Source organism: Schistocerca gregaria, chromosome 1 (genome assembly GCF_023897955.1).
Source record: "Schistocerca gregaria isolate iqSchGreg1 chromosome 1, iqSchGreg1.2, whole genome shotgun sequence".
Lineage (NCBI taxonomy): Eukaryota > Metazoa > Arthropoda > Insecta > Orthoptera > Acrididae > Schistocerca > Schistocerca gregaria.
The window spans coordinates 1,064,436,782-1,064,462,246 of NC_064920.1; the positions used below are offsets into that span (position 1 = coordinate 1,064,436,782).

The 25,465-nt window shown below is 42.6% G+C and overlaps 1 long non-coding RNA gene across 1 annotated transcript in view; it reads right to left on the reverse strand.

The window, feature by feature from the left end:
* The window catches only part of LOC126281345 (uncharacterized), a 145,127-nt gene extending 122,142 nt beyond the window's left edge, over positions 1 to 22,985 (reverse strand). Inside the window, exons 1-2 of the long non-coding RNA XR_007551256.1 lie at positions 22,891 to 22,985; positions 18,588 to 18,756 (exon numbers count right to left, since the gene is read on the reverse strand). This is a non-coding gene — a long non-coding RNA (uncharacterized LOC126281345). The remainder of the gene's footprint in view (positions 1 to 18,587; positions 18,757 to 22,890) is intronic.
* Between the last annotated feature and the right edge of the window lie 2,480 nt (positions 22,986 to 25,465).

The window sequence follows — 25,465 nt, forward strand, 5'->3', positions numbered from 1 at the left end:
CTCCCTTTTCCTACTCTCGAATTCCAGTCACCCATGACTATTACATTTTCGTCTCCCTTCACTACCTGAATAATTTCTTTTATCTCATCAAACATTTCATCAATTTCGTCGTCATCTGCAGAGCTAGTTGGCATGTAAACTTGTACTACTGTAGTAGGCGTGGGCTTCGTGTCTATCTTGGCCACAATAATGCTTTCACTATGCTGTTTGTAGTAGCTTACCCGTACACCTATTTTTTTATTCATTATTTAACCTACTTCTGCATTACCTCTATTTGACTTTGTATTTATAACCCTGTATTCACCGGACCAGAAGTCGTGTCCCTCCTGCCACCGAACTTCACTAATTCCCATTGTATCTAACTTTAACCTATCCATTTCCCTTTTTAAATTTTCTAACCTACCTGCCCGATTAAGGGACCTGACATTCCACGCTCCGATCCTAGGACGCCAGTTTTCTTTCTCCTGATAACAACGTCTTCTTGAGTAGTCGCCGCCCTGAGATCCGTATGGGGGACTATTTTACCTCCGGTTTATTTTACCCAAGAGGACGCCATCATCATTTAATCATACAGTAAAGCTGCATGCCGTCGGGAATAATTACGGCCGTAGTTTCCCCTTGCTTTCAGCCGTTCGCAGTACCAGAACAGCAAGGCCATTTTGGTTAGTGTTAAAAGGCCAGTTCAGTCAATCATCCAGACTGTTGCCCCTGCAACTACTGAAAAGGCTGCTGCCCCTCTTCAGGAACCACACGTTTGTCTGGCCTCTCAGCAGACACCCCTCCGTTGTGGTTGCACCTACGGTACGGCTACCTGTATCGTTGAAGCACGCAAGCCTCCCCACCAACGGCAAGGTCCGTGGTTCATGGGGGGAGGAAGAACCTGTTACGGAAACAGAAATCACACAGACTATAAATACCTTAGGTAGGCGCATTCGTACCTAATAAATGTTGCCGACTTCGGCTTGATACAAGCAAGGTGCTGAAAAGAAAGCCATTTATAACTGTTAGATATCTGGGTAACCATTTTGAAAGAATAAATGAAGAAAAATCCGTATCAATTGTTCACATGATGTATAATGACGTTTTATTCACGAACAAATTGGAAGCAGTCCTTGTAAACTGGAAGAAAACCGTTGATGGTAACAAAGTGAATTGTTTAGGCATTCAGTGGTTGAGGTACGAAGAGGAATGTGAATATTAACCAAAATTCAAGAACAGTCTTGGTCCTAACATACAGTTCCATGAAATTAATTTGGCAAAGAAAGGTGAAGGAAGACCAGCGCGTCAGCTTCCACAACAAGGCAACCTCTACAAGCTGCGACGTGCAGGTACGGGTGAAAAGGAGGAGGATATGCTGGATTTGCTGCCTTTTATTCCTCTCATTCAGCATCGTTTCTGCAAACACGTTCCTTGCACAGCAAACACACGTTAAAAACGATTTGACGCCGAGTATGAAGATACCGATGAATTGTTCTCTGTGTGGATATGCAGGTGAAGGCAATTCATACAAGAACGTATATGTAGATATTAGACATGCGCTCTGGAGTTCCCCAAGGCTCCGTCCTTAGTCCATTACTCTTCTCACTGTACATTAATGATATTTCTTCAGTGATTCACTCCTGAAACCACCATCCATATGCCGACGACATCCAACTGTACGTAAGTGCAAGCCCCAAGATCATTGCTGACGCAGTAGCGAGTATGAATGCAGACCTTTGCGCTGTTTCTTGATGGGCACAGAATGTAGGTCTGAAACTAAACCCCAAGAAATCCCAGGTCATTCTTAAATCTAACCCAAAGTTAATCAGGCAGTACTTTCGCGAAACAGTCCCTCAAATACTTCTCAATGGTACCCAACCACCACACCAAAAAACAGTAAAAGACCTTGGAATAATCTTGGATGAACACCTAAACGGGGAAGAACAAACAGTCACAGCTTGCCGAAAATCGCTCTCCTCCCTACGTGCAATCCAAAAATTTAGAAAAATATTTCCAGCCCTTGTTAAACAAAAATTAGTCCAAACATTAGTCTTGCCTAATCTTTACTACTGTGACGTAGTTTAACACAGCACAAATAGTGAAAATTCGAGATGTCTCGAGCTAGTGATGAATGCTTGCGTTAGACACGTATGCAGTATACGGTTGTATGATCATACGAGTCCTTCATAGTCCCAGCGAAGTTGGATACGCCGTGGTAAGGCAGGCGATCTCCACACGATGTGCTTACTTCATCGATTTCTTAGTCACTGGTGCTCCCAATACTTATCTTCTCACATTAAACACCTATCATCACTCCACAACCGCAATACCAGATCGGATACGTCTAGCATCTTGGCTGTACCTTTACATAACAAAACATTTTGCTCAATCTCAGTCATATGTCTATGGAACGCTCTCTCCTGTGATCTGCGTCTTATCCAGAACCACTCAACATTCAAGAGGGAACTCAAAACTTACATATTAGGGACGGTATAGCCGCCATTGTTGTGCCCCTGTCATCTCTTTCTTTCTCCTCTCCATCATACCTTCGAATTTTACCATTCTATTTCTCTTCCTCTAACCTAGCTACCTCTTGTATATCTCTTTCACCCCATTCTATCATCCTATGTCTCTGCTCGATGTGAATAACTCACAAGCTGTAAGAACATAACGAGATAATTCCCAACTAGCAATAGAACTGACATTCATAAAAGAAAGATATGTTTACTTTCACATGCTTAGTCATTACTATTATTATTATTTATTGTTATAATTATTTTTTGATTGTTATAATTATCCTTGTACTACTGTTATAATCTCTATTTTTTCCTTTAACATTAATACTGTATAACACGTGGTATGTCCATAATTATCTGTACAAACCGAAATTAGTTCGGTCTGAGTATGCCTGATTAGGTGTAAGAGAGGGCCTGAAGGCCATAATCTTGCTAGGTAAAATAAATAAATAATACTTTGTCTGCAATTGTTTTCAGGAGACTGCAGAAGCAGGTCCATATTTTCCGTTTCAAACATTGTTGCAGTCTCCAATGTTTCTTCAGTGTACTTTACTTTGCGTGGAACAAGTGAAGTTTGAAAATAAAGTGAATTTATGTGTGTAAAGTTTATGCTGTTTTCTATTCCCATGTATCTTTATTCTCCGATATCTCAGAAACACTTTCTCTGGACTTGCACCACTTATATTCGGGATGCCTCAAATGGTGATTAAGATTCGTCCCAGTTGTGGACAGTGTCTGCACATCTTCCATGGCTCTTTCAGGTGCAATGTGGAGTAGTCCAAACTGCCAGAGGCAAGTCAAATCCAGAAGGCATCTCCTGTAAGCAGGGCAGTTTCGCGCACTGTGATGGATTGTTTGGCTGCCATCAAAGTTTCCATTCATATACGGCATTGAATTCATCTTCAGCAGGATTCCTGGCTGTGATCTTAATATTTTTCGCTCCACACGGAATACATCGTTCAGTTATGGAGATCGGGACTATCAACGATCTTCTGACATTCACGTAGCAGGCCAATCTTTCGTCTGATTTCAGGAGGTGGAGTGTGACCCACAGTAGGTGAGAAGCACGTGGGAGTCGATCGTATTGGCCCACTAAGACTATGCTTGGATTCGTTAAGTAACACATCTATATTTTTGGCTAAAATTAATTTTTCACTAGACAGGGACTCAGTCAATTCTTTTCAGGATGTACCGTCCCCAGTGCAATATTACAAATAACTTGGAAATAACAGTGAAAGAAAACAAATAATATTAGATTTTAAGTGAACACTAACCCCTCAAGCGAGATACAATTTCCTTTCATGCGTATTACTATTACTATTATAGAAAATTCTGTGAATCATTTTCGAGTGTAGAGAATAAAAAGATGCGCCCGAAACAAGAATGGGCCAGATAGCTGAAAAAGGAACTATCATTGGTCTTATTTTAGGCGTTATCACCTCTTCTCTTGTCTTCGTTGTTAGTAGACGAACATCTTGGGGAGTGCCGTTGTATGTAAGCAATACTGTATCTTTAATCAGATAATATATTAGTTAATTTGTAAAAGGTGAGCCCTATCTCACGTCCACTTCCTTGAAACAACCTGCATTTTAAGAAATTTACATCGCAACAATTGCTGCGGCCATTGCAGCCAACGACGCCATCACGTGGCAGTCTTAACTTATAAAATGAGCGGAAGCGTAAAACTCACCCGCTACAATTATAACATTTCTTTTTTCACAGCCGTCAGACGTTGCAGCAGAGCACGTAGTTTTAAGATTTCGATTTTCAGTTCAACAGTCAAGATCCAGAGCCACGAGCCAAACTACAATGCAAAGTCCAAAAGTGGTGAGAAATAATTCTCTCGCGCATGTGTGGGCAAAATGCAAATAATAATTAAAGATCTCATGCTTGATTAAAAAACCTAATCAGCCCAGGCAATAATCTGAAATAAGTTTATTTCATTTTTCGACGTTTATGTCCATGTTCTAAGATCAGTGGGTCTTATAGTTAATAAAGTATCAAATAATTTTGCTCAAGATTAACTTTGATTAAACGCACAATTTCCACAAAAGCAATTTAATGTTAATCAAAACCAAATTATCAGTTATTTTGTGAAAAGTCCACCACGTTACGACAATAATACTGCATCATTATGAATGCATAATTTGTGTAAAAAAATAATAAATCACGTTATCACGCGAGAAGGAGCGTCCAATAATAAACTTTGTACCTTTTTATCAAGATCTGTCGAATCAGTAATGAAGAAGAGGGAATGCAGGAAATAGATTAGGAAACAGATTTACAACGATCTAGCTTTCAAATGTAATTCGAGAATGCCACAAGTTTCCGGAACTGAACCAGATCGTGAATGAAAACGTCGCAGTGGAGCGAAGAAGATTGCAAAAGGTGCAAATGAAAGAATGTTGGATAAGGATTAAAACTGATAGGAAAAACGCCGATCGAAATCAACGTACTCTACAGATGGCCGAACATAAAAGAAACACGAGGAAGAAATAGTATTTTTAAAGATAACAAAATTACAATCATGCGACTTTGCGGTTTTCAACCATTATTACTGGGACAATTAATTCAGTGCTATGCGGATATAAGGAAAATAAAATAAAATATCTTTATCGCAGAACACTAGTGCTATCGATTGGCTCAATGGTCACCAATTTCTGATTTTTCAGATTTATCAATAACAGCCACTTCTTCAGATGCGACTGTGAAACAGATTCCATACAAATTTCATAATGTTGCACTTAAAAAAAAAGTATTAACTTGTGATTCCTTCAAAATAATTTCTTTCACACTTGATAGAATGAAGGTAAAAGAATTCTTAGTTTAGTTACTCTTATCATTATTAATTTCGAGTATGGAAGAACATAGTTTCTGTATTACAACAACCTAAGAGTTTACAATAGTTGTAGTTATAATGTTGAACATGGAAGTTTCTTTAAAAGGAGTAAAGAGCTGATATCCATAGCGAATCTGAGTAGAATTTGTAAAATTTAACGAGACTGAGACTACAAGAAATTGATGTTCCTGTCCTGTTGTTAATAAAGTAAAAAACAGAATGCCCATCGAATTTTGGAACATGTACTGTGTTCCAAAATTATGAAGTACCTCGAAGAAAGCGATTTATTGAGAAACAGCCAGCACAATTTCAGAAAATACACAGCTAGTTCTTTATTCACACGAAGTTATGATTGCTGTCGACAGGAGAGCTCAAATTGATTCCGTATTTCCAGGGCGCTTTTGACACCGCTGCTCATGAGCGACTTCTAATCAAATTGGATGCCTATGGACTATCGTCTCAGCTGAGCGACTGAATTAGTCATTTCTTGTCGGGAAGATCATTTCGTGGCAAATGACGGACAGTCATCCAGTAAAATAAAAGTGACATCTGACGTTCCTCAAGATAGAGGCCGTCTGCTGTTCTTAAATTATATAAACGATTTAGGAAACAATCTGAGCAGCCCCTTAGCTTTTTTGAAAATGATGCTGTCGAATCGTAAAGTCATCAGGTGATCAGAGCCAATTGCGCATTGATTTAGACAAGATATTCGTGTGGTGGGAAAAGCGACAGTTGGCCTCAGTTAATGAAAAGTAAGAGCCCTTCACAAGAAAAAATAAAGGAATCTGCTAAATTTAGGTTACGCGATAAATCATACAAAACTAAAGACTGTCATTTCAACAAAATATTGAAGGATAAGAATTACGAATAACTTAAATTGGAGCTAGCACATAGATAACATTGTGGAGAAAAATTACCAAAGACTGCCATTTATTGGCAGAACAGTTAAAAGATACAACAGGTCTACTAAAGAGACTGCCTACACTACGTTTTTTCTGCCCCTTCTGGAGTATTATCGCACGGTGTCGTGTCCATATTAGATAGAATTGACAAAGGACACCTGACGTCAAAGAAGGGCAGCTTGAAATGATAATTAAATGGACACCCTAGCTGCAAAGAGGCGTTGATATACTACATTGGGGAAATGTTGAAAATGTGTGCCCCTGCCGGGACTCGAAGCAGGAGATCCCGGGTTCGAGTCCCGGTCGGAGCACACATTTTCAACATTTCCCCAACGTAGTATATCAACTCCTCTTTGCAGCTAGGGTGTCCATTTAATCATCATTTCATTCTAGCGAAAGCTGCATGGTCATCAACGGTAACTGTTCTTTCAGGAACAGATACTACTTTCATACACTCCTGGAAATGGAAAAAAGAACACATTGACACCGGTGTATCAGACCCACCATACTTGCTTCAGACACTGCGAGAGGGCTGTACAAGCAATGATCACACGCACGGCACAGCGGACACACCAGGAACCGCGGTGTTGGCCGTCGAATGGCGCTAGCTGCGCAGCATTTGTGCACCGCTGCCGTCAGTGTCAGCCAGTTTGCCGTGGCATACGGAGCTCCATCGCAGTCTTTAACACTGGTAGCATGCCGCGACAGCGTGGACGTGAACCGTATGTGCAGTTGACGGACTTTGAGCGAGGGCGTATAGTGGGCATGCGGGAGGCCGGGTGGACGTACCGCCGAAATGCTCAACACGCGGGGCGTGAGGTCTCCACAGTACATCGATGTTGTCGCCAGTGGTCGGCGGAAGGTGCACGTGCCCGTCGACCTGGGACCGGGCCGCAGCGACGCACGGATGCACGCCAAGACCGTAGGATCCTACGCAGTGCCGTAGGGGACCGCACCGCCACTTCCCAGCAAATTAGGGACACTATTGCTCCTGGGGTATCGGCGAGGACCATTCGCAACCGTCTCCATGAAGCTGGGCAACGGTCCCGCACACCGTTAGGCCGTCTTCCGCTCACGCCCCAACATCGTGCAGCCCGCCTCCAGTGGTGTCGCGACAGGCGTGAATGGAGGTACGAATGGAGACGTGTCGTCTTCAGCGATGAGAGTCGCTTCTGCCTTGGTGCCAATGATGGTCGTATGCGTGTTTGGCGCCGTGCAGGTGAGTGCCACAATCAGGACTGCATACGACCGAGGCACACAGGGCCAACACCCGGCATCATGGTGTGGGGAGCGATCTCCTACACTGGCCGTACACCTCTGGTGATCGTCGAGGGGACACTGAATAGTGAACGGTACATCCAAACCGTCATCGAACCCATCGTTCTACCATTCCTAGACCGGCAAGGGAACTTGCTGTTCCAACAGGACAATGCACGTCCGCATGTATCCCGTGCCACCCAGCGTGCTCTAGAAGGTGTAAGTCAACTACCCTGGCCAGCAAGATCTCCGGATCTGTCCCCCATTGAGCATGTTTGGGACTGGATGAAGCGTCGTCTCACGCGGTCTGCACGTCCAGCACGAACGCTGGTCCAACTGAGGCGCCAGGTGGAAATGGCATGGCAAGCCGTTCCACAGGAGTACATCCAGCATCTCTACGATCGTCTCCATGGGAGAATAGCAGCCTACATTGCTGCGAAAGATGGATATACACTGTACTAGTGCCGACATTGTGCATGCTCTGTTGCCTGTGTCTATGTGCCTGTGGTTCTGTCAGTGTGATCATGTGATGTATCTGACCCCAGGAATGTGTCAATAAAGTTTCCTCTTCCTGGGACAATGAATTCACAGTGTTCTTATTTCAATTTCCAGGAGTGTATATAATAAAAGGACAGCTTGATTTGTATTATCGCGAAATAGGGGAGAGAGTGTCACAAACACACCAGTTGGGGTGGCAAGCATTAAAACAAAGGCGTTTTCGGTTGTGGGAGGATCTTTCCACAAAAGTACAATCACTAACTTTCTCCTCCGAATGCGGAAATACTTTGTTGGCGCCCATCTACGTACGGAGAAGTGATCATTGTAATAAAATTAGATTGAAGTGTTCCTTTTTCCTGTGCACTGCTCGAGGGTGGAGTGGTAGAGAAATTAGCTTGAGGGAGGTACGATGAATCGTCTACCACGTGCCAGCTATGAATTGTGTAGATGTAGATGAAAGAGTGCAGAAGGCGGCGAGACGACTCATTGTGGACGTCCCAGACTTGGTTAGCTTCACTCAGTCTACGCTGTTTACAAATTTAATTCTTTTCTCCCTTTAACAGAAGACTAGATTAAATAAATCGAAACCGTTTTCTCCAGAAGACACCTGGCTGCACTACTGTAACCGAGACACTACCGAAGGTTCAAGGTAATCGTATCTAATTCCACGTGTGGCTACAGTCTCCTACAATTACTACTCAGCGAGGAGCGTAGGTACACAGGCGACCGCCGGTGGACAGTGGCTAATCCGTTTTGAGGCAGTTCACATCCGAGAGCAACCTGTCTCGACGACCAATATGAGGGTAACTGTTGCCATACGAAAGGTATTCAGATACGGCGAATCGTTTAAAAATGTTGTCCAAACCAAAATAAGTGTCGCCCCACTGATATGTAAGAGATGGAAGCAGGATCACGTTTGAAAGTAGCGAAAAACAACGAAGAAAGGCATTCCACCACGTTTACCCATTGTAGATCTCAACAATGCACCTATCCTCTCCAGGAAATTGCATTGAAGCCTGTATAGTGCCCCTCTGTCCAAATTGGTTAGTAATAGTGAGTTAAAACAATAATAATCATGGCCGAGCCGGCCGGAGTAGCCGAGCGGTTCTAGGCGCTACAGTCTGGAACCGCGCGACCGCTACGGTTTCAGGTTCGAATTCAGCCTCGGGCATGGATGTGTGTGATGTCCTTAGGTTAGTTAGGTTTAACTAGTTCTAAATTCTAGGGGACTGATGACCACAGCAGTTAAGTCCGGTAGTGCTCAGAGCCATTTGAGCCATTTTGAATTATGGCAACTGTCTTTTGGTATTCGCAATGGATAATCCTCATCGATTATCTGGAAAAGGCTTAAACTATTACAGGTGCATATTATTCATCGTTACTGGACCGTTTAAAAACCGAGTTGCAAGAAAAACGCCGGCGATTGGACCGCAAAAAGTCCTTTTCCATCACGACAATGCACCAGCACACACCTCAGTAGTTGTAGTCGCAAAATTAATGGAAGTAGGATTTCAACTCGTTTCACATCCCCCCAGGTCTCCAGACTTGGATCCCTATTACTACTATTTGTTCACCAAGTTGAAGAAATGGCTTGCAGGACAAAGATTTTATTCAAACAAGGAGGTGAGTGCAGCAACTAATAGGCTATTTTGCAGACTTGGACAATTCCTATTATTCGGAACGGATCAACAAATTAGAACAACGTTGGACAAAGTGTATAAGTCTAAGAGAAGACCATGTCGAAAAATAGAGAAGGCCTACCCCTAACATGTAAGTAGTTTTTTTTTTTTTTTTTTGCACGGACTTTTCAAACGCCCCTCGTATATAAAAAAAGTGACTCGAAAGCATATCTCCCGTAGAGCAGGGATCACATGATGGCAAAGCAGATCACTATAACGTGTGACTTTCACTGTGCATGCTCATGCTCCGACTTCCTCAAAGAACTGTGCCGTGAGGCGACAGCACACAATGGCGCGTTCACTATGCAGGGGAACTTCATGGTAGCTCGTTGGCGGTGACGATCACCAAATGCGACGATTGTGAGTGTCCACTGCCCCAGTGAGCGTAAAGTGTGCTTCATCACTCCACAAAATGTTCCACGGCCACACCTCGTCAACTTCAACCCTTGCAAGAAACGTAAAAGCAAAGTGTGTGAGCTCTCTAATGTCTACGTCACGTGGCAAAAGTTGGCGAGTGCGTGATGTTTGTACGGATACCGTTGGCAACTGTTTGCAGTGCTTTTCGAACGGTGGGCTATGGAATGTTCAGCTGTCATAAAACGGCTCGTACATTGCTTGAACGTCGTACATTGCGTTCAGAATTCTGAGCCTTACTAAAAATAACTTCTTGAACAACTTATGACACAATTGTCCGTCAGCCTCTCCCAGGAGCAAACCGAATCATAGTCGATCTTTACAAACTACGTACCACCAGGACCACCATATTTGAACCCTCTCATGTGGAAATTGAAATGTGTTTTCTTCAGCGGTTTACTTGCTGTTTCCTTTCCGCGCCCCCTTACAAATGTTTTCACTCAGTTTCTTTGTCCTACGATCACTCGTTTTACATGGGCCCTGTCAAGGAGCGAAAGTTTAATTGCAGACATCCTGTATTTTATATTACTCACAAAAAATAGAAATTTTGGCCCTATCATCCTGTTTGCTTTTACAGTCACTCAACAAGGACATTTCCCGCACACTGTAGCATCATCAGTAATTAGTCGCAGACTGCGGCTGACCCTGTCGGTCAGATCATTTATGTACGTAGAGAACAGCAGTGGGCCTATCACACTTTCTTTTTACCTAGCAAGCCTTGTAGTAACTCACAATTTATTCCATATGCTCAGGCTATCGGGTTTATCATGGCACTGTGTCAAGCCGAAGCCTAGGTATGTGAACGCTACCTGTTGCCTGCACCTCATCCAAGGTTCACAGGACAGGGCGAGCTGAGTTTTGCACGTCCGATCTTACAACACTGTGGTTAATCACCGATAATCGCATCCACACACACGTCTAGTGATGTGCTAGTAAAATTCGATATTGATTACATCGACGTCCCTATGTTCGTAAGGAAGTTTCTAGTCCGTGTACAAAAACATAATCGTTAATATCATGAAGTGAATGAGGAAAAGAAATCTACTTTGGAGCACATTAAAAGATTGAGAGAGAGAGAGTGGAAGAGCCAAGCCAAGCTAAGAAAGCAATTTATTTTATTTCTAGAAATAGTACTGCACCAAAACGACCCCTACATTTGTTTATAGCAGTGAGACTTGACAACAATTTCTAGGATTTAAAGGGCAAATTCAACCAAGCTACAGGATTGCTCATTTATTTCGGGAGTAAGTATGGTAAATAATCAGTGCATATTTTAGATTATGGATAGCACGTTCTGAGAAGGATGGCTGTGGATGATCGCAATACGAGATATGAAGTTCCAAAAGCAGAACATTCTTCACTCTATAGAGACAAAAGTGAGGGCGTTATCGCTAACTAAGAGTCTAGATTGCCCAAAAACAGAAAAAACTTTAGCCAGTTGTTGAATAGTTATAATGGGTAATATAATAAAGGAATTCTTTATTAAGTTGGTGACCCTGAAGTTGTTCTCTAGTGGGAAGCCTCTGACACCATCTCTATCTGGTCCTGATCTGGCTTCTCCCTTGAATTACTCAAAAAGTGCATATATTTTAGCTACCACCGTAGAAAGTCACATTCACAATCCTGAAATGCCCGTGAGTCAGCTTGATTCACCTCGGCATATGACTCCAGGTGTCCACGATCTGATTATCTGATTCGCTTATATGCAGAAATGTAGACAGCCCTCCATACAATCTTACCATTCTTACGAGTTAAAGAAGAGGAGAAGGATATTGGTGTTTAACGTCCCGTCGACAGCGACGTCATTAGAGACGGATCTTACTAGTTCTCTCAAGCACCCATGTTAAGACCTGGTTGCTGGTTTCCAACAAGGACTCCTTACGTTTGGGATGAAAAGGCCAGGATGCCTATAACTCATATGCGGAATATTTTAATTCAGCTGCAGATGAAGTTCCAGAAACATACGCGAAGGTCTTTCTGTCGTCGTCATGCTCCTGGAGGAGTGCTGCCCCAGCCCCAGAATTGGAGGCATTGATTTGGACTATAAATGGACATTCAAAATCAGAAATAGCCAAAATAGGAGCACTACTTAATGCAAGCTTAACTGCAGTAGATCTTCCTGCGGGTTTGGTGGTTAGGATAGGCCCGCGGTATTCCTGCCTATCGAAAGGGGCGATTAAAAGGAATCTCAAAAGTTTCTGCCTATATGTGATGGCCCCCTCTCGGGTTGACCTCAATATTTCCAAATTCTTCCGAAGAGCGAGCCAATTGGGGAAGGGCGCCTTACATGGTGCATTGTGTCCATCGTGCATTGAGACATTTAGCCAGCTTTCACGTCGTTGCATTGCCACCCCGTTCATTCTCCATCTCATGGGCGAGGATACATTCCTCAGCGCGATTTCCACCATGCACTGTGCAGTGTTGCTTGTTGTGGAGAGACTTCCTTGCACCTAATATCTAGCACAGTAGCCAGTCCATTGTGCTGGGGCCACCACGTAACCTGTTGGTTGTAGCCCCCTGACAACACAGGGATCGCTCTGCTGATGCCTGCGCCGTTAACTCCTCATGTGTGCCAAGGAGTAGATGCCTTAATCCCCAGGGCATCAGGACTCCCGGCAAAGGCCATCCTGCCAGGTTGCCCTTGCTGAGGCTGGGTGGCGCCCTTGGGGAGGGCCCTTGGTCAGAGTGGGTGTCATCAGGACAGATGACCGGCAATGAAGAGTGGTACATCATCTCTTGCTGTTGGCCAACCGCCAGCAGTCTCTAAGCGTTCTCTGGCTGAAATCAATGCTCAGAAATACGATCTCATATCGTTCCCCTCCCTGGTCACACCGTGGGAGGAGCGTAAGGCTCAGGATGGCAGTGATACTTATTCGACCCGGTTCCTAGTTTGTACAAGAGCTGATGGGGAGTCTTTGATGTCAACAAAGCCTCAGTTCTTCTTAGAACATTTAGAGAACAAGTTTGGGGAGGTAGAGGGCTTGTCCAAAATGCGCTCTGGGTCAGTATTGATATAAACGACATCCTCTGCCCAGTCACGAAGGTTACTTGGTTGTGACAAGTTGGGGGATGTTTCAGTTACCATCACACCTCATAAGAGTTTAAATATGGTCCAGGGTACTATTTTCCATAGGGATCTCCTTTTGCATTTTGATGACGAGCTGCATGCCAATTTAGAGCGTCGAGGTGTTCATTTCGTCTGGCACGTTCATCGGGGACTGAAGGATAATCAGACTGCTACCGGTGCCTTCATCTTGGCCTTCGAGGGTGATACATTACTGGAGAAGGTCAAAGTGATGGTCTACCGCTGCGATGTCAAGCCATATGTCCCTCCCCAGATGTGGTGCTTTAAATGCTAGAAGTTCGGCCATATGTCTTCCCACTGTACTTCCAGCCTCACATGTCGACATTGCGGATGCCCATCACATCCCAGTACTCCATATTCCCCGCCTCCCATCTGTGTCAACTGTGGAGAGCATGATTCACCTTGCTCACCAAACTGCAGAACCCCCGCCCTCCATGGCTCTCAGGGTTATTATAGGAACTGGGTAGCTTATGAGAGGGTATCTAGTGGTGTCTGCATCTATGTCCTTCACTCCGTTTACAGCGAGTCTGCCCCTCTGCAAACACCTTTAGAGGCTGTCGCTGTTTGGGTGTGGATTCCTCAGGCTGTTACTGTCTGCAGTGTCTATCTTCTGCCAGACTGTGATGTCCTGCAGCATGTCCTGGCTGTACTGATAGTCCAATTGGCGCCGCCTTTTCTGTTACTGGGTGACTTCAACGCCCATAACCCTCTTCGTCACTGCTTCACAAACTTTAGACATTCAGTATTGTATGTGGGGAAGGACCAGTTAATTTGTCTGTTGTTCCAATAATAATCACATAATACTAAATTCATGTCCGGAACCATATTTTCTATCCTTATCATGAACCTATGCAGGGTTCTCACATAAGTGCTACTAAAACCGAGTATCCTGATTTAAATGAACAATTGTTGCATTCAAGTGCTAATAGAGGCAATTGCAAGCTCCTTTATAAAGGATTTGCCTAATGTAAAATGAGTAGTAAAATTTAAAGGGAAAAGCACGAAAGTGAAGTTGGGTACGCTTTTTCTAAAGTATCCTTAGTTTATTACAAAATATAGTTTTGTAGGATTACAATGAAGGACTGTGTAATTATCATTGTCTAGAATACCTGCTTCACAGTTGATAAAAGGCAAATAAGTTATGCTCATTTTCAAAAATAGTGTGGTTTTGATTTCTATCATGAATGGTTCCTTTTTTGAAGTTAATTAAGCCCAGTGTTGTATGTTATTGTCTTGCAGAGTAAATCATGAACTACTGCGAGTGAAGTGAATGATTAGTTTCTGGAATTAGTCTTCACTACTGTAATATCAAGGGGCGTTGACTAGTGAAACTATAAACTAATTTATCGATCCCCATCATATTATCCAACTATGACGAAAAGACTGAACTATTACCGTTGTGAAGGAAAATTAATATATCTATAGGAGCTTAAACAGTGTATTTATAGCATTATTCATATTTTTTTTTGATGTCAGTCAAGATAAAGCCCTTCATGTCCAAATTTAGTTCTGCACTTGATGCAGTAACATTTCAGTAGTTGGTTAAGTAATGCTCTTGAGTGTAGCTGTCATTAGTATGAGCTTGGTGCAAAATTACTTCCTATAATTTACTGGTGTGTGCATTATCGGTAACTGCTGCTTCATAGAGTTCAGAGTGCACTGTGCCAGTTAGTATCCTGTTTGCTATTTAAAGGGAAATCTTAACGAAAGTATGGTATTGTATTGTATTGAACTGGGGATCTAGAAACGACGTAGCCCTCAGTGGTACACAACCCCACAACAGGCTACAGCAGTCCACTCACCCCACCGCCGCCCCACATCGAACACAGCGTTATTGTGCGGTTAGGGCCCCAGTGGACCTCGCCCGCCCTCTCCTTTCCCGCCCTCTCCCCCCCCCCCCCTCCCCCCCTCCGCCGTCTCACACAAGACGTAGTGTAACCCCAACGTTTGCGTGATAGAGTATTTATGGTGTATGCGTATGTGGAAAAAGCAACGAAAGTAACTTCAATAACCAATATTCAATTTACTTAAACATATATTTCCAAATTAATGTGCCTAATTGGGCTGGCGACTGTTCGTTTTTTTAAAAATTTAATTATGATTTTACCACTTTTATTAACTCCCAGGGTTAAAGTCCGTTTGGTTTTTCTGTAAATTTCACCAAATTCGAAATTATAGGCCTCGGGCATGGATGTGTGTGATGTCCTTAGGTTAGTTAGGTTTAATTAGTTCTAAGTTCTAGGCGACTGATGACCTCAGAAGGTCAGTCGCATAGTGCTCAGAGCCATTTGAATCATTTGAACCACTTCTTGAAATTCTTCCGTTAATGGCACTTGGTGGTAGGGTTGGTTAAGGTTAGGGTGACCAGAGGTCCGGATTAATCCGGACATGTCCTCCTTTTTAGCTCTTTGTCCGGGGTCCGGGTGGATTTTTACAGCGTCCGGCTTTTTCGCAAAAGTGATCGTAATACAGTTAAATTTACAATTCGTTCCGTTCTATTACTCTTTTCTTAAATACTTTAACTATTGGCACAGCCTTCGTGATAAACACGTACGAAGGCGGTGTTAGTAGGTGGCACCAGGATCGTCGATGTTATCGTTGATCGACCTATAAGCGATTGCAAATATCGATTACTTAACATTTTCGTTTCGTATCTTCGCTTTGTATTCGCTTGGCTTCCTGTAGTGCAAGTGTGATTTGTGAGTGTGATTTTTAACCGAGTGAGTTATGCAAAATATTTGGCTGTGCCTGTACGAAAGTGTACATTTTCTGATGTCCTTTCCTGCAAATATCCAGCATTCAAGAAAGGGAGAAATGAATTTGAAGCGGAGTGTAAGATATGTGGAGCTGGAACGTACGTCTCAGTGGCCCATAATGGTAAGAAATAACTCGACAGATCAACTGTCATTGTATTATTTCATTGTTTCATAGTCATTCAATTTATTTGTATTGGGAAGGTTAAAGTGCAGTTTACATGTCGTCAGCTGCTGCTTCAATTGTAGACGTTGGTAGCGGTGCGTCGAATGAAGGGAGGTGAATGGTCTTACGTTTTTCGTTTTTGTAGACAATTCCGTGTTGTTGGCATAACAAAACAATTGACGCCACACTGTCACCACAATCAATGTTCTTAATTTTTTTTTTTATATTGCTAAGTCAACCAACACCTGACCATGAGTAGCAATTAACTGCTAGTTTTACAGGTAATTCCCAGCAGTCACGTGACTTGTGCAAAGATGAAGGGTGATGTCCTCATCTGCAATTGACCCGTTTGATGTGTCCTCTTTTTCCTTTCTTTGTCCTCCTTTTTGAAGCTGTTTGTCCTCCTTTTGCATCTGGTCACCCAGTTAAGGTCAAATACGGTAAAATAACATATCCCAGCAAGACCAAGAGAAACAGTTGCGTAGGTCCAGTAATGGATCCGACTGCTAGATAATCTTTTGATTGAGAGCACAACAACCTCAGCTAGCATATAGGCACCTCGTTCCTCTTGAGTACTAAAGCGATGTGTAATGCATGAGATAAGGTGGGTGGCATAATAACATTGTCACCAAGTAGCTTGACAATAATCTGACATAACTCATTTTGAAAGGGGATGAAAGGGAGGGAGCATGGCGAATGTGTATATAATCATCAACTGCATCTAGTATTAAATTTTGTCAGTAATACCAAATATATCAGTCAATACATCCGGAAATTGAATGTGAAGCCTTAAAATATTTTAAGTGTACGCTTCTTTCAAGCGTCATATTCTCAAGAAATCTTGATATTATTAGCGCCTTGGTTGCAGTTACGATTACATAATCATGAAATCTTACTGGATTGATATTTAAAATATAATTCATTTCCGAATAGAATTACTTTCCAGCATAATCATAAACCGGGATAATCCTCACACAATCTACAGTATATGATCAAAAGTATCCGAACACCAGAGCAACACAGGTAAAAAGATCCTTTCCGGCCAAAACAAGTCTGCTAGTACCAAACGTAAGTGTTAATTTGAGGAAGAAATTTCGGACAATCTGCGTTTGGAGGGAATCATGGGCAGTAGGAAAACCGGAACAGAAGAGAATCGAAGCGTGTTCTACAGAAGAATACTGAAAATTCTGGGGGGACTGACAAAGAAAGGAATGAGGATGTTCTCCTCAGAATCAACTAAGAAAGAAACATGTGGAAAACATTAACAAGAACAACGGACAGAATGACAGTGCATGTGTTGAGATATCTGGAAGTAACATGCACGGAACTACAGGGAGCGTAAAAAACTGCAGGGAACGGTGGAGATTGGCATATATCCGACAAATAACTGGAGATTAAGGGTTCAAATAGTACTCTGTGATAAGGAGGTGCAGCAAGCAGATCAGAAAAAATAATTAAAAATAAAATAATGTAAATGAATACTGGAAAGATACCGCCGACGACAAGCCGCATAGAGTGCGATTGTGTACAATGGAATTGAACTGCACAAAAACAATAAAATCTGCACAAATGTATAGCCGTGAAGCTGAACAATAAATACAGGAAATTAACGAAGTGCCGCATCGGTACTTAATGAATTTATAACAACGTATTCTGATGCAGGCAGTTTACAGTCAGGATCCGAAGTCTGTCGCGAAGACTAGACTCACACTCCACCTGTCGAACTTCACAGTTTCACGCTCTAAACTGGCTGCAACATGTAAACGGCAGTTCTCATTAACATGGAATGAATAAAGGACACACATTAATAAAAATATGAAAACTGGCTTATTGCAGATTACAAACAGAGTACGTTAAAAGAAATCTTCAGATATCTAAATAAACATCAAAAAAATCCTATAATGTTAAGTGAAACAACGAGCACAAGGTGCCAGTCATATAAAAACCTGCTTGCTTCTTCGTTATTCAAGTATGCGATTGTAAGCAGGGTTTCTATCTTAATAATTGTGGAGCCTGTCGTACAAGGTATATCGGGTGATTCTAAATAAAGAACTGATTTCAGTCGTTACAGAAAAACCATAAAAGACAGAAACACATTGCGCATGGAGGAAGGTGCAGAGTTTTGACACAGCTGCGATGTTGTCGTTTGCAGCAACATGGCGACTGCACCACAGATTAATGGAACAGTAAACAATTAACTACAACTGTATAAAGAAAATAAACTTTTAGCATTAGTATTAATTTATGGGTGAACAAGTATACACAAACAGGCAAGACTTTTCAGCTTATTGGACATGCAAGTTTAAAATCTGGTTAGAGAAACATTGCAACGCATTACGGTGATGATAACAACACCATTATGCACAAAAGATATTAGGTTTACTGAAAAAACGTAGAAGTTACAGATTTTTGCAGCAGCGTAGCTCAACTAGGTGGTTTGTCATTACTGTTTTTTACTCGATGCACTCATAACATATCTGTACTGTGTTCATAACGCACCCTTATGTGGGATGAGGTGCAGATGTTCTTTGGTTTTCTGCCACGATTCCTGGGGCAGAAACTGCATCTCCTACGCAGCCTGTCTGCTTCGCTTACTCGTCATCCAGCTAGGTCGAAGGCACACCTGGCCGGCAGAAGACACTCTGAGGTGCAACAAACTCCACACCAACTATGAACAAATATTAATGCGCAGAGAGGTACATAACTGGCAAAACAACATATTTGCTGCTTAAGACAGTACTACTAACCTAATTTCCATGCTGATCAAGTGAGTAATTAAGAACAGAAATGTAGGTGCGTCTCTCCAGGGTTAAGATCCAACTCCGACTCCGACATGGACAGCAACCTCAGTACAAATGAGGTCAGTGCCGTGGACACTGTGATAAGATTTGCAGCCAAAGGGTTTCCTAAATAAGCTAAAGTGCCGTAAACTTGGACAACTATAAATATTTGTCCGTGTGACGCTGGAACTACAATAGTAGGGTGATTGGCTTCACATGAACGCAGACTGGACATAATACTGCTGTATTAGTTCATTGCCACAGGTGAGCATTTTTATACACGTATGCATGGTCTATCTTTTACGCCTCAGACTAATTTAGATCTGTTATAAGCATTTGGGATCTGTTCTCACTTAGACAAATAGTGACCATGGGCACGTGAAACAAATACCAGTGCGTTCTCGCAACTTCGGTAATAACTGACATATAGGCATCTCTTTCTTAAATCGAACGATGGTATTTTAGCAGCCAGAGTAGTAGACGTGGATGAGACAGTCAGCGATACTACTTTTTTGCAGATCTAACAATGAATCACCAAGTAAATGAAACTAATGTCTAAGCAATACTCTGTAAAACGCACGGCAACGGGCAGTAGCGAAAACACGCAGTTAAGAATTTAGTCAGTGTGTTGTCGCCCTGCAATGACACAAGTGAATACTGTCTGCCACTTAACAGAAATCATTACAAATACAGGAGCTGTATTTCTTATTTAACAACTAATTACATGGAAATTTTGCTGTTAAATATACTTCCTCACATGAGCATTTACGAGCATGACCTTTGTTATGTCTCAAGAAGTTGAATTCAAATATTTATGCAGAGACGGCCATCAAAAAAATTTTCGTCTCTGAGTAGATAAGCTACAGGACAGGCTTCATTTTTAAATTCCATCCTTGTCGTATACCACCTTTTCCTACACGATGCTTTCTCACTGTACTTTTTTAATTAAATAACGCAGAAACAACATATGCCTATATACAGCGATAGCGTGGGCACTTGTGACGTCACAGGCTACAGTTCCTGCTCATAAGGACGCACTATTTGCAATCAGCAGCCATTCAACCTGACTATGGCCAGGATGCAGTTGCAAACACAAGAAAATTTTACTGTCGGTTTCGTTGTTGTTTTAATGTGTCATGTTGACTAGATGTAATACCAAAAAGAAATTTATTAAGTGTGTTCGGTTCAGCTTCCCCGGCGAATAAATTGTTGTCAGTGATCTCGATTTCTCTGCCAGGTGTAGTATTTCACGAAACGCTCTTCCTGTTGGTTAAAATGTCCTGTTTCATCAACGACTGTACCCGGCGGGGCGCTAGAGATGGAAAAAACCGACCGGTTAAAACTGATACCCGGATTTTAGTTCTGAATATCCGGTGTTTCCGATATTTCTTTCGTCTAAGTTATGACAGGTGCTTTTTATTTTTTACTAATAACTGGGTAGAAAAACCGAAATATCCATTAGCAACAGTACTAAAATTTTGGGTTTCTAAATAACCATATAAAAACAGTAATTTTTATTCGTAATATTTCCGTTTTACAGTAATTTTTATTCGTAATATTTCCGTTTTTTGAAATATTAAGTTATTATAGAAAATGGGAAATACGCTCAGTGCTATTTTAATAACAGTGCCGACAGAAACGAGCAACAAACACATGGCTTAAGAATTGGTACAACGCTGCTGAGACAATAATGTACCTTTCATCGTGTGGCTTGGCCTACTGGATGATACGCATGTACATGCAGTGTTTGAGACTTGTCCTATCTCGCCTATATGACAGTTTCTCGCTCTTGTCGTCGGAAGTATTATACGAAGTGGGGTGTCAAGAAAGTAAAATGCTCTATTAAGAATGTGAGCAGCCTCAACGAACTTGCTACATCATGTTGTTGTTGTTGTCTTCAGTCCTGAGACTGGTTTGATGCAGCTCTCCATGCTACTCTATCCTGTGCAAGCTTCTTGATCTCCCAATACTAAGTAGAAAACTTAACAATACACCTATAGCTTACAGTAAAAATAGAAAGTAGTTGCTCTGTATCCTGAGTTTGCATTGTATGCCTCTGTATGCCAGTAGCCTTTGAAAACAGATAAATTAACACACCAAAAATAGACTTCTAAACCTTCTGTTTTCACCCTATAGAGCTGACTATTCGTAATGCTCGAATAGTGGTATAATCCTCGATTATAACATGATGTTTGAGCAGAGTTTAAAAAAATTAGAATCAGTAGGAGAATGCTGTTGATTTCTTGTGGCATTCAACCACTTATCACTTTTCAGTAAAAGCATGTAATGGTGGACGGACTAAGTTTTTTTTAAGCCTATTTAATTCAATGTTTTGATCCTGTGTATCCTGAACTGAGAGAGTCAAAATTTTTCAATTTTTGTTGGATTTCTACTGTCATTAGAGGAAATAGTAAGAATAAAACACCGAAAATAGATTCTTTCAGACAACGGCATTTTGAGTGGTTTTAAAAGGCAGGTTAAATGAGCGTTGAGAAACACCGATATAACCGAAAGCCGGTTCTTTTAGCGATAACCGCCATCGCTGCGGGCAACAGAGAGCTATACAAACGGATTTATTCAAAATTTTCCAAAACAGCCACAAATCGCACTTTGTATTTTTTATTGATCCGTTTCTCTCTTAAATTGAACAAGAACATCATTAGAATATACAGTTTAAAGTTGGCTGACAGCATTAACGGTTGTTTAAGTACTATGGTACAGGCAAATTAATCTTTAGAGCCGTCAGCCAACTGTAAAGACAATCTTTAATGCTACTAGCCAACTTTAAACTGTTTATTACGATGATGCTCTTGTTCATTTCAAGATCAAAACCAGTCAGTAAGAAATATAAAGTGCGACTCGTAGATGTTTTCGAAAACTTAGTTTTAACGGTCGCTGTCCCGTATGGACAATGCCTGCTCTTGGGGGATTTACTCTACATCTACATACGTACTCCGCAATCCACCATACGGTGCGTGGCGGAGGGTACCTCGTACCACAATTAGCATCTTCTCTCCCTGTTCCACGCGCAAACAGAACGAGGGAAAAATGACTGCCTATATGTCTTTGTACGAGCCCTAATCTCTCTTATCTTATCTAATCTTTGTGGTCTTTCCGCGAAATGTAAGTTGGCGGCAGTAAAATTGTACTGCAGTCAGCCTCAAATGCTGGTTCCCTAAATTTCCTCCGTAGGATTCACGAAAAGAACGCCTCCTTTCCTCTAGAGACTCCCACCCGACTTCCTGAAGCATTTTCGTAACACTCACGTGATGATCAAACCTACCAGAACCAAATCTAGCAGACCGCCTCTGCATTGCTTCTATGTCCTCCCTCAATCCGACCTGATAGGGACCCCAAACGCTCAAGCAGTACTCAAGAATAGGTCGTATTAGTGTTTTACAAGCGGTCTCCTTTACAGATGAATCCCATCTTCCCGAAATTCTACCAATGAACCGAAGACGACTATCCACCGTCCCCACAACTGCCATTACATGCTTGCCCCATTTCATATCGCTCTGCGATGTTACGTCCAAATATTCAATCGACGTGACTGTGTCAAGCGCTATATTACTAATGGAGTATTCAAACATTACGGGTTTGTTTTTCCTGTTCATCTGCATTAATTTATTTATCTGTATTTAGAGTTAGCGGCCATTCTTTACACCAATCACAAATCCTGTCCAAGTCGTCTTTTATCCTGCTACAGTCACTCAACGACGACACCTTCCCGTACACCACAGCATCACCAGCAAACAGCCGCACATTACTGTCCACCCTATCCAAAAGATCATTTATGTAGATAGAAAACAACAGCGGACCTACCACACTTCCCTGGTTCCCTGGGGCACTCCAGATTATACCCTCACCTCCGATGAACACTCACCATCGAGACAACGTACTGTGTTCTATTACTTCAGAAGAACTTGACACTTGCCTTGGAGACCTAAGCAATTAAGCCTGCCAGTAAACTTGACCGACGGGGTTGTCCTGAAGGCTTCAGAACGAATTACGGTCTCACTAACCTGCGCTGTATCGTGGGTCACCCTGCCACGTGCCAGTTTCGCCTTCTCGCAGCATCCCGCGTGTTTGCAAGAACTGGAGCGGCGCAGCGCGACGGCGGAAATGCCGGTGGTCGGCAGGGCGACAAAAAGCGGCGGCAAGCGCGTTGTTGTTTTGTGGAGGAGAGCCGGCGACCTTGGCGTGACCTTGGGACGCGGCGCCGCCCAGACACGTGGCCCCACGTGGCGGCCGCGCGCCGGCCTTGACCCCTAAGGACGACCAGCAAGGTCAGATGCTACCAGCGCGTCCTCTGCACCTGCCGCTTGCTTCGTTCCCCACAGAGAGTTTCTAGAGCATTGATTCGTAACCTGGAGCTAATTACGCCCTGATGTGTAAAATACAATTTTCTGGGAGATAAAAACTAAAGGATTCAATTGTGTCTCGGTCACGAAATTAGATTTTTTTAAAAAACTCTTTCCGATTATCACTATTTTATAAGATAGTAATACTCATTACATGATTTACCAAAAAATCACAACTTTTCCAAATGTCAGCATTAAAGCGTGACAGTGTTTTTGAGGTCACAGCTTGTTGATTGAATTTCTACAGGGTGGGCCATTGATAGTGAGCGAACCAAATATCTCACGAAATAACGGTCAAACAGAAAAGACTGCAAACAACGAAATTCGTCTAGCTTGAAGAGGTAAAGCCGGTCGTGGTGGCCGAACGGTTCTAGGCGCTTCAGTCCTAAACCGCGCGACCGCTACGGTCACAGGTTCGAGTCCCGCCTCGGGCATGGATGTGTGTGATATCCTTAGGTTAGTAAGATTTAAATAGTTCTAAGCTCTTGGGGACTGATGACCTCAGAAGTTAAGTCCCATACTACTCAGAGCCATTTTTTTTTAAGGGGGAACCTGGTGGCGTTATGGTTGGCCCACTAGATGGTGCTGCCATAGGTTCAAATGGCTCTGAGCACTATGGGACTTAACTTCTGAGGTCATCAGTCCCCTAGAACTTAGAACTATTTAAATTTAATTAACCTGAGGACATCACACACATCCATGCCCAAGGCAGGATTCGAACCTGCGGCCGTAGCGGTCGCACGGTTCCAGACTGTAGCGCCTAGAACCGCTCGGCCACTCCGGCCGGCGATGCTATAGGTCAAACGGATATCAACAGCGTTTTTTTAAATAGGAACCCCTATATTTTATTGCATAGTCGTGTAGTACGTAAAGAAATATGAATGTTTTACTTGGACCACTTTTTTCGCTTTGTGATGGATGGCGCTGTAATAGTCACAAACGTATAACTACGTGGTATCACGTAACATCCCGCCAGTGCGGACGGTATTTGCTTCGTGATACATTACCCGTGTTAAAATGGACCTTTCACCAATTGCGGAAAAGGTCGATATCGTGTTGATGTATGGCTATTGTGATCAAAATGCCCAACGGGCGTGTGCTATGTATGCTGATCGGTATCTTGGACGACATCATCCAAGTGTTCGGATCGTTCACCGCATAGTTACGTTACTTAAGGAGACAGGAAGTGTTCAGGCACATGTGAAACATCAGCCACGACGTGCAACAAATGATGATGCGCAACTCGGTGTTTTAGCTACTGTCGCGGCTAATCCGCACATCAGTAGCAGACAAATTGCGCAAGGATCGGGAATCTCAAAAACGTCGGTGTTGAGAATGCTATATCAACATCGATTGCGCCCATACCATATTTCTATCCAGCAGGAATTCCATGACGACGTCTCTGAACGTCGTGTAAAGTTCTGCCACTGGGCACAAGAGAAATTACGGGACGATGACAGATTTTTTGCACGTGTTCTATTTAGCGACGAAGCGTCATTCATCAACAGCTGTAACGTAGACCGGTATAATATGCACTATTGGACAACGGAAAGTCCATGATGGGTGCGACAAGTGGAAAATCAGCAACCTTGGCGGGTTAATGTATGGTGCGGCATTATGGGAGGAAGGATAATTGGCTCCCATTTTATCGATGGCAATCTAAATAGTGCAATGTATGCTGATTTCCTACGTTATGTTCTACGGATATTACTACAAGATGTTTCAGTGCATGACAGAATGGTGATGTACTTCCAACATGATGGATGTCCGGCACATAGCTCGCGTGCGGTTGAAGCGGTATTGAATAGAATATTTCATGACAGGAGGATTGGTCGTCGAAGAACCATTCCATGGCCCGCACGTTCACCGGATCTGACGTGCCTGACGACATGCGTCAGCGCATTGTCAGTGCATGTGCGAACATTACGGAAGGCGAACTACTCGCTGTCGAGAGGAATGTCGTAACATGTATTGCCAAATGCACTGAGGTTGACGAACATCATTTTGAGCATTTATTGCATTAATGTGGTATTTGTAGATAATCACGCTGTAACAGCGTGCGTTCTCAGAAATGATAAGTTCACAAAGGTACATGTATCACATTGGAACAACCGAAGTAAAATGTGCAGACGTACCTACGTTCTCTATTTTAATTGAAAAAAACGTACCTGTTACCAACCGTTCGTCTAAAATTGTGAGCCATATGTTTGTGACTATTACAGCGCCATCTATCACA